We start from the raw sequence: 11,738 nt of genomic DNA, 5'->3' as shown, positions 1-11,738 counted from the left end.
AATGCAAGAAAACCCAATAAAAATAAAGAACAGTAAAGAAGAAAGAAGTAGAATTATTCTTATTCACAAAAACACGACTGAGTACACAGAAAATAAAAAAGGATCTACAGAAAAACTATTGGAATTATTAAGTAAATTTAGCAAGTTACTGGATACAAAGTCAACATGTAACAAACAATTTTACTTCTACTTCCCAATAATAAACATTTAGAAAATGAAATTAAAGAATACCATTTACAAGCAAAAACATCAAAGATAGAGGAATAAATCTAATGAAAGCTGTTTAAGATCGCTACATTGCCAACTATAATATGTTGCTGAAATTTAAAACATATATAAATGGATTCAATATTGAATAATCAATTAATGTAATCTACCATATTAACAGATCAAAGAAGAAAAAACCCATGATCATATCAATTGCTGCAAAAACAAACATTTGACAAAATTCACTTCCTCAGCAAAACTATGGATAAAGAGGACGTTTCTCATGTTGATAAAGAATATCTATTAAAAGAAAAACTGCACAGTTATTATCACATTTAATTGTGAAAGACCAAATGCTTTCCCCCTAAATTCAAGAACTAGACAAGAATATTTGCTTTTTACCACTCTTGTTCAACATAGTACTGGTAGGTCTAGCCAGCAAAATAAGGCAATAAATGGAAATAAAATGCACACAAATTGAAAAGGAAGACATTAAACTGGCCCCATTTGCAGATGACATAATTATCTACACAGAAAATCCCAAGGATCTTTAAAAAAAAACAAAAAAGTAGACCCCCTAAAATTAATAAGTGAATTCAGCAAAACCACAGGATACAAGGTCAACACACAAAAATCAACTGTTTTTCTAGGGACTAGAAATGAACAAGTAAAAAATATGAAATTAAAAGTACAGTATCAATTACAATCACTCAGAAGGAAGATATAATAAATTGAAGCTCATTAAAATTAAGTATTTTCTATCAAAACACAACGCGGAATGAGTGAAAATGCATGCTATGGACATGGAAAACATATTTGCAGTGTCCATCTCCATTAAAGGAATCCTATACAGAGTACATAATGTGTTCTGGTCAATCACTAAGTAAAAGTTAGATGACTTTCACAAAAATTAGCTAAAATTTAAACAAGCGCATCACAAAAGAGGAAAACCAAATTACGAATAAATACTCGTACATGAAAAGTTGTACAATATCATCAATAATCTGGGAAATGCAAATTAAAACCATAATCAGATACTACCATACCCGAAAAAGCAGAGAATACCAAATATTGACGCTAATGGGAAGAAATGGGCATGCGCACACACTACCGAGGAGGTTTAAATTTGTATAAACACTAGGGTAAACTGTTTGAAAGTGTCTATAAAATCTGAATAAACTTGTACTCTAGGACCTAGCAATTCAATCTCTTGATATGTATTCAACGGAAATAATTATTTATATCGATCAAAAAACATGTCCAAGAATATTCAAAGCAAGATTATTCACAATATCCCCAAACCAGAAAGCACATTAATGTGTATCAACAGTGACATAGATCAGTAAATTATGGTTTTTCATACAATAGAATTCTACATAGCAATGAAAAAGTACTAATTATTGCTTAATGCAACAAAATGGATAGATCTTTGAGACATAACGCTGAGCAAACAGAGACACAAAGGAAGAAATCTTGTATGAGTCCATATATGTGAAACTGAAAGCAGGCAAAAATAATTAATAATGATTGACGTCAGTATAGTGGTTACATGTTGAGGATATTAACAGGGAAGGAGCATAAAATACATTTCTGGAGTACTGGAAATATTCTATATCCTGATCCAAATGTTCGTTAGATAGGTTTATATATACGTAAACCTTTATTTTATCTGTAAAATTAAGGTTTGTGTATATTATGGTATATGAGTTACAATTCAATAGGAAAAAAAAAAACCCTCACACACAAGTCTACATAAATCTATAGTAATTTAAACAATGTAGCATTTGTGTAGGAATGCACCAATGGATCGATGTCCTATTATAAATAACTCAAACTGATTCACAAATATGGAAACTCATATTATAAAGTGGCATTTATATGTCAGTAGGTAAAACAAGAACTATTTAACCATGTATTAATGCGGGGGTGTCCAAACTTTTTTCAACGTTTTTTACCAACGGCCATATGCAGTAAAATACACAAACAGCCGGGCCACTCACTCATGGTGAAGTATACATTGCCTCACCTGGTTTATTTAAGTAAACTAAATATATTTTTGGAATTTGCTGCAGGCCAATTAAAAATGGATTGCAGGCCGCAGTTGGCCCACAGGCCACAGTTTGGACACCCCTGTATTAATGGGACAAGGGAGTGGCCAACTGGGGGGAAAAATGATTGCTTGCCTTACATACCAAATGAATTTTGGGTAAATCAAATGTTTAAATATAAAAACTAATTACATATATATTATAAATATTTATATAATACATTTATATTATATTATATGTTTATATATAATGTATGTTATATATTATATGTTTATATATAATATAATGTAATGTAATATAATACAATATATGAAATAGTGGGAACGTCCTTGTACATATGATATAAAACACAAAAGCTATAAAAGACTGATAATTCTGGTTCTTTAAAGTATTACCCATCACAAAAACCATCATAAAGTCAAAAGACAAACAAAAAATTGGGTGAAATGAATTTGCAACTCCAGTTACAAAGAGTTAATTTCCCTAATATATAATAAACTCCTACAAAATTAACTAGAATATAAACCCAACAATCCAATAGAACAATTGGCAAAGGATATGAACAATTTTCAGAAAAAGAAATGCAGTTGGCTATAAAACATAAACATATTACTTAAACTTACAATAAGAAAGATTCAAGGAGATACTATTTTTAAAATCCAGAACATTAGCTAAAATAAAAAGTTTAATTTTTAAGGATGGGAGAAACAGGATTTTCATATTGTTGGTGGGCATATAAATTGTGACTTGGCAATATCTATCAAAACTAAAAATGTACATAGATTTTGGCTCAGTAACCCTACTTTTGAGAATATATCTTGCAATTATCCACACATAAATTCCAAATAAAGTTTGCTCAAGGTCATTTATTATAGTATTGTTTGAAATACTAGAGATTGAAAAAAATTTAAATGGCCATTAAATAAGCTACATCCATACAATGAAATATGTAGCATTTAAAATGGGTAATTAAGAGCTTTTTGTATTGGTGTAAAATAAAGTTACAGAAGTTTCACCATACAAAATTGGATAAATAAGATATGACAATATGATATAATCCACAATGAAAACAAATGAAATAGACTCTTACATATAACATGGCTAGATCACAGAAATTTAATTTTAAAACACAAGTTGCAGAATATGACACATCGTATGATGTCCTATGTAAGAATTTAAAGACATATTCCCAAAATAATACAAATATTACCCATGAATATATATGAAAGATACCTGGAACTGTACACACCAAGTTCATGATAGTGTTGGTATCTGAGGAGGTGGAAGGGAGAATGAACTTGGAAGGAGTCAAAAACAGTTCTGAACTGGTGAGTAGTCTTTTGTTTCCCTTATTTAGAAGATAAAGGAAACAGTATCACCCTTACCTTAGAAACATCTGTCTCTCCTTGGCCTTGCCTTTAAACTTTCTCATACAGTCACAAACACAAAAATATAATTTTCAAAACATGCACACACGTCTTTCATTTGGGATTTGTGTTCACTGCTATAAGATCAACATATGTAAAAAATGGCCACAATTCTTTACATTATTATATGAAAATTTTATTTTATCAGACTGTGAGCATCACTGTATAAGTGACAGCAATTAATATAGTCTTAAAATATTTTATAATATATTTTGTGGTACTTCTCATATAATACACATTACCGCAAACATGATATGTAAACTTCATGTTTTGTTTTGTTTCTGAAATTTTAAGAATTTAACTGATAATTCCAGTTGATATTCTCCTCAATGAAAGAAGTTGCCCGAACTGAAATTAACAAAAAATTATCTAAGAAACCCAATGACTGAAGAAAAGTTGTCTAATTTAGGTTTATGATCAACAGAAGACAAAGTATGTGAAAAATTTTGATTTTAACAATATTAGTAGTGATTTGGTGAAATGGAGGCAAGAAAAATAAATGTTGTAAAAAATATATAATTATTCATAAATTATATACATATTAGTTTATTAATCATCTAAATACTATAAACCCATCAGCAAACTCCCATACATTCTCAGTAATAATTAAAAATAAGTTATCTTTGTTATTTACTAAATTTTTAGCCTTAAAAAGGCATATCTTTATAATTTTTTTGTCATAAAAATATATTTGTTATTGTAGGAGGGTAAAATATACTTAAACAGTTTGTTGACTTGATTTAGATCTTGAATATTTAGACATAAGATATGTGGGCCTCTATCTGCAATCTATTCTAGGCTATGAAAATGTAAGGAACTGTCTAGAAGTAAATATGACAAAATGTTAGCAATTTTCAGTCCTGAGTGAAGATTGTTACATTGCCTATTTGTTGTATTTTATGAACAGTTTAAAGTGTTTTTTAAAATGTCTAGTGGGCAGTTTTTGATATGGTACAATAGGCAATACTTATTTTCTTTATATTTTCATTAATTTTCAAAATTTTAATATAATTAACATTTTGTTTTGGAATCAAAAGAAAGAAAAAAAGCATTCTAAAATTTAAAAGAACAGTTTGGAATGAAGACAATTTTAAGAACTTGATCCTTGTATGGGCCTGTTTAAGTTTTCTAATATTTAAAGAAAAAACTGCTCCAACTGGCCTAGTCAGTCGTGCAACTAAAACAGGAGGTTGGAATGCAGGAGTTCAAGGGAGAAAAATGAGAATGGATCTGGTTAAATCAGTGGTCATACTGGAAAACAATGTGCAGCATCATCTAGTAGGGATGGACACTGGAAGCGGTGAGCTGGCTGTTTGGAGATTAGCAATCAACCATTTTACTAGGGACACATGAACTCCTTCCCCACCTTATATGATATTATTGTCCAGTATCTTAATTCTAGTCAGTACTTCTCCACAAATGGGACAATATATTTTTTAAATTGCATACAATGTTTGCTTAGGGTTACTGACATATTTATAAATGTGTTCATCATTCCTTCATGCTCCTCTGATTTCCATATGGGTTCATTTTCCTTTTGGCTCAGGGACATCCCTTAAAATTTCCTTTCATGAATGTCTGTGGGTGGTGTAATCTCTTATAGCTGCATCTGTCTGAAGATTTTAATAATTTCTAACCCATTCTTGAAATTTATTATACATACATATGCATATATATAGTTTCTACCTGGTTTAGAATTTTAGCTCATTTTCTCTCCACACAATGAAGAGGGTACTGTCTTCTAGCTTCCTTAGATCTACTGTTGAGAAGTCAGAGAGCAATCAGTGCTGCTCCTTCATACATGACGGTCTTTTGTTTCTGGATGCTTTTAAACCTTCACCTCTTTTTCCTTGGTGTTCTTCAGTTATGTGACGATGGGTCTAGCTATGGCTTTCCTCTTTATTTACTCCTGCTTGGGTTTTATTGGAATTCCTGCATTTAAAGATGTATGCTTTCCACACTGCTGGAAAATCATCAGTTGTTATGAATTTGAATATTGCCTCTTTCCTATTTTCTTTATCTAATCTTAAACAGCTTCATTGATGTATAATTTATATACCATAAAGTTTGTATAAAGTGCTTAGTTCCACAGTTTCTAATATGTTTAGAATTGTGGACCGTGACCCTAACCTAATTTTAGGACTTGACCCCCAAAACAATCCTGTGCTTGTTAGTAGCCACTCCCCATCTCTATCCCACTTGCCATTGCCTCGTCCCTAGGAAATCACTAATTTATTTTGTTTCCCTATATATCTGCCTATTCTGGACATTTCATATAAATAAAATCCTACAACGTGTGATCATTTGTTACTGACTTACTTCACTTACGATCGTATTTTTGAGATTCCTTACTGTTGTATATAGCTGTACTTCATTTCTCTTTATTGACAAATAATATCCTATTGTATGGATATACCCCATTTTATTTATCCATTCATCATTGGGGTTGTTTCCATTTTTTGGCCGTTGTGAATATGCTGCCATGAACATTTATGTATACGTTTTTATACAGATGTATGTTTTCATTTCTATTGTATAAATACCTACCATAGTAGTGGAATTTCCAGGTCACATACAAACGCTGTGTAAGATTTTGAGGACCAGTCAAACTGTTTTCCAAAGTGGCTGCCCCATTTCCCATTCCCATGAGCAATGTGTGAGGGCTCCAATTTTCCCATCCCCATCATCTCTTTTCGGAAATATTACTAGACATATTCTAGGCCTTTTCACTATATCCACCGTATCTTGTTTTTCTCATATTTTCAATCCCTTTATATACTATATAAATTCGTAGTCTATTATTCAGCTCACAAATTCTTCCTCAGAGCTAGAATCTATTTCCAGTGGAGGGACCTATTTTTCAAATAGGTATTTTTACTTTCAACTATTAAGATTTTAATTGTGAGAATTTCTATGTGAACTTTCCTCAATTCTGCCAAGTTATTCCGTGCTTGTATTTTAAGCTTGTCTTATATTCATTTAAACATATTGTATTAGTTAGCTCACACTGCCATCACAAAATACCTACTCTGGATGAGTAGGTATTTGAACACAGACAGTATTTTCTCACAGCCTGGAGGCTGTAAGTCCAAGATCAGGATACCAGAATGGTTAGGATCCTGCTGAAAGCTTTCTTCCTGGCTTCCAGATGACACCTTCTCAAAGAATCCTCAGATGGTGGAGCGAGAGCAAGCTTTCTGGTGTTTTTTTCTCATGAAGACACTAATTCTGTCAGGGCCTCACCCTTATGACCTCTTTTAACCTTATTTATTTCCTTACTTCAAATACTGTCACATTAGAGGTTAGTACTATTCAGTGCATAACACATATTAAACTTACCATGTTTCCCTGAAAATAAGACCTAGCTGGGCAATCAGCTCTAATACATCTTTTGGAGCAAAAATTAATATAAGACCCGGTATATATTATATTATATTATATTGTATTATATTATGTTATGTTATATTATATTATATTATATTATATTATATTACATTATATTATATTATTATATTAAAGACCCTATCTTATATAATAGTAAAATAAGACTGGGTCTTTTGTTAATTTTTGCTCCAAAAGATGCATTAGAGCGGATTGGCCAGCGAGGTCCTGTTTTGGGAAAACCCAGTAGTTACTTCAAAGTCTGTCTTATAGTCTATCATCTGAATACATAAATGCTCTACTACTGTCTTGTGTTTTTGTCTGTGGATTCTCACAGACAATGCCTTGCCTTTTAATATTTTGCGATTTTGTTTTATAGTGAATTTCTCATTTTTGTTGGACCTTCATCTGCAGGAATGCTTAGGAGCCTGAATTGAGTTTGAATTTTTCCAGGGAAGATTTACATTTGCATCTCTCAGCCAACAAGGGGCCTTACAACAGGGGACCATTTTAAATAACACCATCAGCTTGCATTTTTCTTTTCAGAAAACTCTGTAAATCCATGTGATGCTCAGTTTGTGGTCACAAATTTTCAGATGATCCTTTTCTACACCATCTGGCACCGAGGACAAGACATGTATGCAAGTTTTTGTTGCTATCTCCTTTTTTCCAGGAAGATTGTTTTTCTTATTCACTTTACACGGAGAGTGGGGTCCCAGCTTTATAGAAGTGTCTCACATTTGATTCCTTGCTTTTTGTAGCCCCCCGCTTTTCCTTCTATTCCCCAAGCCTCACATCACTATAAAGATAATTTCTGCAGTGTTGACAGAAAATCTCAGGGTAAGAGACAAATCTGGGGGTCACTTGTCTCCCAAGGTTCCTGCTTGTACTTTGTTTAGGGTCCTGTGGATTCTTTGCGTCTTTTCCAGTTCAGGAAAACATTTAGAATAATGTTTGTTTTTAATATTTCACCTGATATTTTTACCATTTAATTAGGAAAGTGTGTCAAACGATTATGCTAATTATGGGAATTATGTCTCCCTGTATCGGTATGCTTTTTGTAATGTAACTTTGCTGCTCCAGCTCTGGCCATCAAGAAGTGAGGTCTGTTTCCCCACCCCTTGGATCTGGGCTGTGCTGTGACTTGCTTTGATAAACAGAATGTGGTGTAAGGGACTTAAGAGGTCTTTCGGCTTTAGCTTTCCTGGAACGCTTCCAGCATCACAAGAAGAAGACCCAGATGAAAGACCACATGAGGAGAAAGGCCGAGCCACTGCAGCTATCTGAGCCGAGATAGATATGTGAGTGAGGACATCTGAGAACGGCCGTTCTCCACCCAAACCACTAATTGAATGCTGCCGCATGAGTGAGCTCAGGCAAGAGAAGCAGCATGCCTCAGCCACTCCACAGAGTTGTGAGAGATAATAAATTATTTTTGTTGTAAGCCACGAAGTTTTGGGGGTGGTTTGTTTCACATCAATAGGAAATTGATACAAAGAGTCATTTGGGATATCTAATCCACCACATTGGATTGGCTGCAAAAGGAGGTCCCAGTGTGGAGGTTAGGAAACTAAGAGCGGTGATGAGGGCATCCCTGGTGGGGGAGGGAAAGCAGGAAGTGGTGAAGAAAAATTGATCACAGTAGGGGATTGTTCAAATCATATATTAACTATAGTGAGAGCCAGTTTTCTCATTGTTGGAGAAGAGAGTTGCAAATGGGGAAAAGAGAAAACTAAAAGAAAACTAAATCCAAGGGTACTTGACTGGAATTGGAGGTACCGATGTAAACTCATGGTTGTAAATATGTAAAGAGATAGAGAAATATAGATGTAAGTATAGGTGTGAATACGTAAATATGGTACCTAACGCTGCCCATGAAGATGGACTGAGACAAGTAGCAATGAGCACACTCAGCACCCAGATCCTGACTTCTAAAAACCCTTCTCCACTTGAAGGAATCATGTCTCTTTGATGAAATGGCTAATTCAAGAGCTGGCCAAGGAAAGTATCACATGTGTCGGGAGTATTTTTTGGTGAAAGAAAGTTGCAAAGTGCTCAAAAAATAATGAAGATATGTCAAAAGGACACAGAAACCAGAGGAAGGGGGTCTGACTAACCCAATAGGGCATGATTTGAGCATCAAGATGATGACAGTGATGGATTATAACCCATCGAATAAAACAGGAGTCCAAGCAAGTATGCAGATATAAAAAAATGATAAAGTGAAAGCTTGGCAAGATACAATACAGTTACATGGCATCGAAGTTAACTTCCCACAGATGAATTAATAATAGACACGCAAATAGAGTGACTTTACAGTGGGGAAGCCTGGCAGATACCACCTTAATCAGGTGACCTCACTATCACCAATAATGCGACCAATAGAAATCATGCATGGCGTGACAGGAAGCCATCAGAAGAACACAGCATCACTACTGTGGTCTGCCTGCTAAGGATGGGTAACTTTACCTGACCATGAGACTCAGACAAATCTGTATCAGTTAGCTATTGCTGTGTCAAAACTTACCCTCAAATGTTGTGGATTAAAACAGTCTTCATTATCTTTCACAGTTTCTGTGGGTCAAGAATTTGGGAGCAGCTTGGATGCGTGGCTCTGGCTTAGGCTGTCCCCTGAGATTGCTGGAGAATCCACTTCCATGGTGCCTTAGCCTCATGGTTGGTAAGTTTGTGTGGCTGCTAATAAAATACTTGAGCTCATCTCTATGCAGGCTTCTTTACAAGGCTATCTGAGTGTCCTCATGATGCAATGTCTGGCTTCCCCCAGAGCAAGCAATGCAAGAGACCAAGGCAGAAGCTGCAATATCTTTTATGACCTAGCCTCTAGGCACATACCATCACTTTGGCAGTAGTCCACTGGTCCCATGGGTCACCCCAATTCAGAGTGGGAGGGTACTACACAGGGACGTGAATACCAGGAGATGAGAACCTGGCTACCGCAAACCCCAATAAAGGGACAAAAATTGCTGACCTGTAATCTTCAAAACCATTAAAATCATGAAACTTAAGAAAATGCTGAGGAATTGACTCATATTAAAGGTGACTACAGAGACATGACAACGAAATACAACACATAATTTGGGACTGGATCCTTTCCTATAAAGGCCACTATTAAATAATTGGGGAAACCTGAATGACGTTTGAGGCTTAGAGGTCAGTGTTAATTTCCTAATTTAGATGGTTGTATAAGGTTATACAGGTACACCTTGTTTTATTGCGCTGTACTTTATTGTGCGGCACAGACACTGTGTTTTTTTACAAATTGAAGGCTAGACCCTCTACCAGCAAAAAGATTACGACTTGCTTTATTGTGATACTCACTTTATTGTGGTGGTCTGAAACCGAACCCACGATATCTCCAAGGTATGCCTGTGTCCTGGAATTTTCTTGTTTGGAGGAAAGACACAATAAAGAATTTGGGAGTGATGGGGTGTCGTGTTGCAACTTCCTCTCATCTTTACTGAATATTTGAGATGCTTGAAAGAAAAACACACATACCTTTAAACCCAAAGAAATAATTTAAACTACTTAAAACGCAGGGGCTTAGGGGGTTTTATATTGCAATTCTTTAACCCAGATTATTTTTTTAATAGCTCTTCTTTATAAAAGTCACTGTGCTTTAAACTTGAGAAACAGAAAAACCCGAAGAAAACAAGAAAAAAATCCGTAGTATTTTGGCATGTAGCTTTGTAGTCCTTTTTGTGTGCATACATATATATTCACATAGACTTTTTAAAAACCAATTATAAACATGATATCATATTGTTCCTATTTTTATCATAAACCTTTCTTCAGGCCAATGATATCCTTTTACCATATAAAAAGAGATTATTTACCCACTTTCATACGTTAAGTCAGCAATGAGGCTGAGATGAAGGACACCTACCTCCAAAGCCTGCACCTTTTCTCCCTGCTCTAACCCCACTACCTGCCCCAAACAGAAAACAACAACAAAAAACAAAAACACAGTTTCTTTTCCACCCACCCCTCAACAATGGCAATGATGCTTGCCAACTGTACAGCTCTTTGGAGTTCCTGGCACCCATTCATGCCCAGAGTCCCGGGATCTTCCAAAGAGGTATATTACGTTTTAATGAACAGCCTTCATCCTCGGGCCATTTACATAGCTAATAGCTGTGACAGTCTCCATTTCATAATATTCTTTTCAGGAGATTTATTTAAAAGAGTGCTGCACGGTTTATTTACCACTGGCCCCTTTGGCAGTGATGATGGGATCAGTGTCAGTGTCTGAGTCCATCAACTAATCTTTCAATATCCATTGTGTACAAGATTCTGCATCTACAAACTCTTGGGAGTGCAAAGATGCAAATACTAATCTCTTGCCAGGAAGCACCCCGAAATTCCACGAGGAAGAGAAGATAAATATCCATTCAACAGTCCACAGCAGCACCAGGCAATCTGTGCTCAGAGGTGGAAGTCAGACAAGCACGGTGGGCTTTTATTACCAGAAAGATTTCATCAAGGAGGAGGGACTTGAGCTCAGCCTCCGAGGATGGAGGGGCTGTACGTGGAGCAAGTATTTCTGGCAAGAGCGATAATATTAATAAAGATTCAGGGGCAGGAATGTTTTAGACATGTGTGGTGAACAGATGAGTGTGGTTACAAGGTGACAAAAAGAAAAATGGGTAAGACATTT

This window comes from Rhinolophus hipposideros (assembly GCF_964194185.1).
Source record: "Rhinolophus hipposideros genome assembly, chromosome: 10".
Taxonomy (NCBI): Eukaryota; Metazoa; Chordata; class Mammalia; order Chiroptera; family Rhinolophidae; genus Rhinolophus; species Rhinolophus hipposideros.
Note: the sequence above shows the minus strand (reverse complement) of the source record.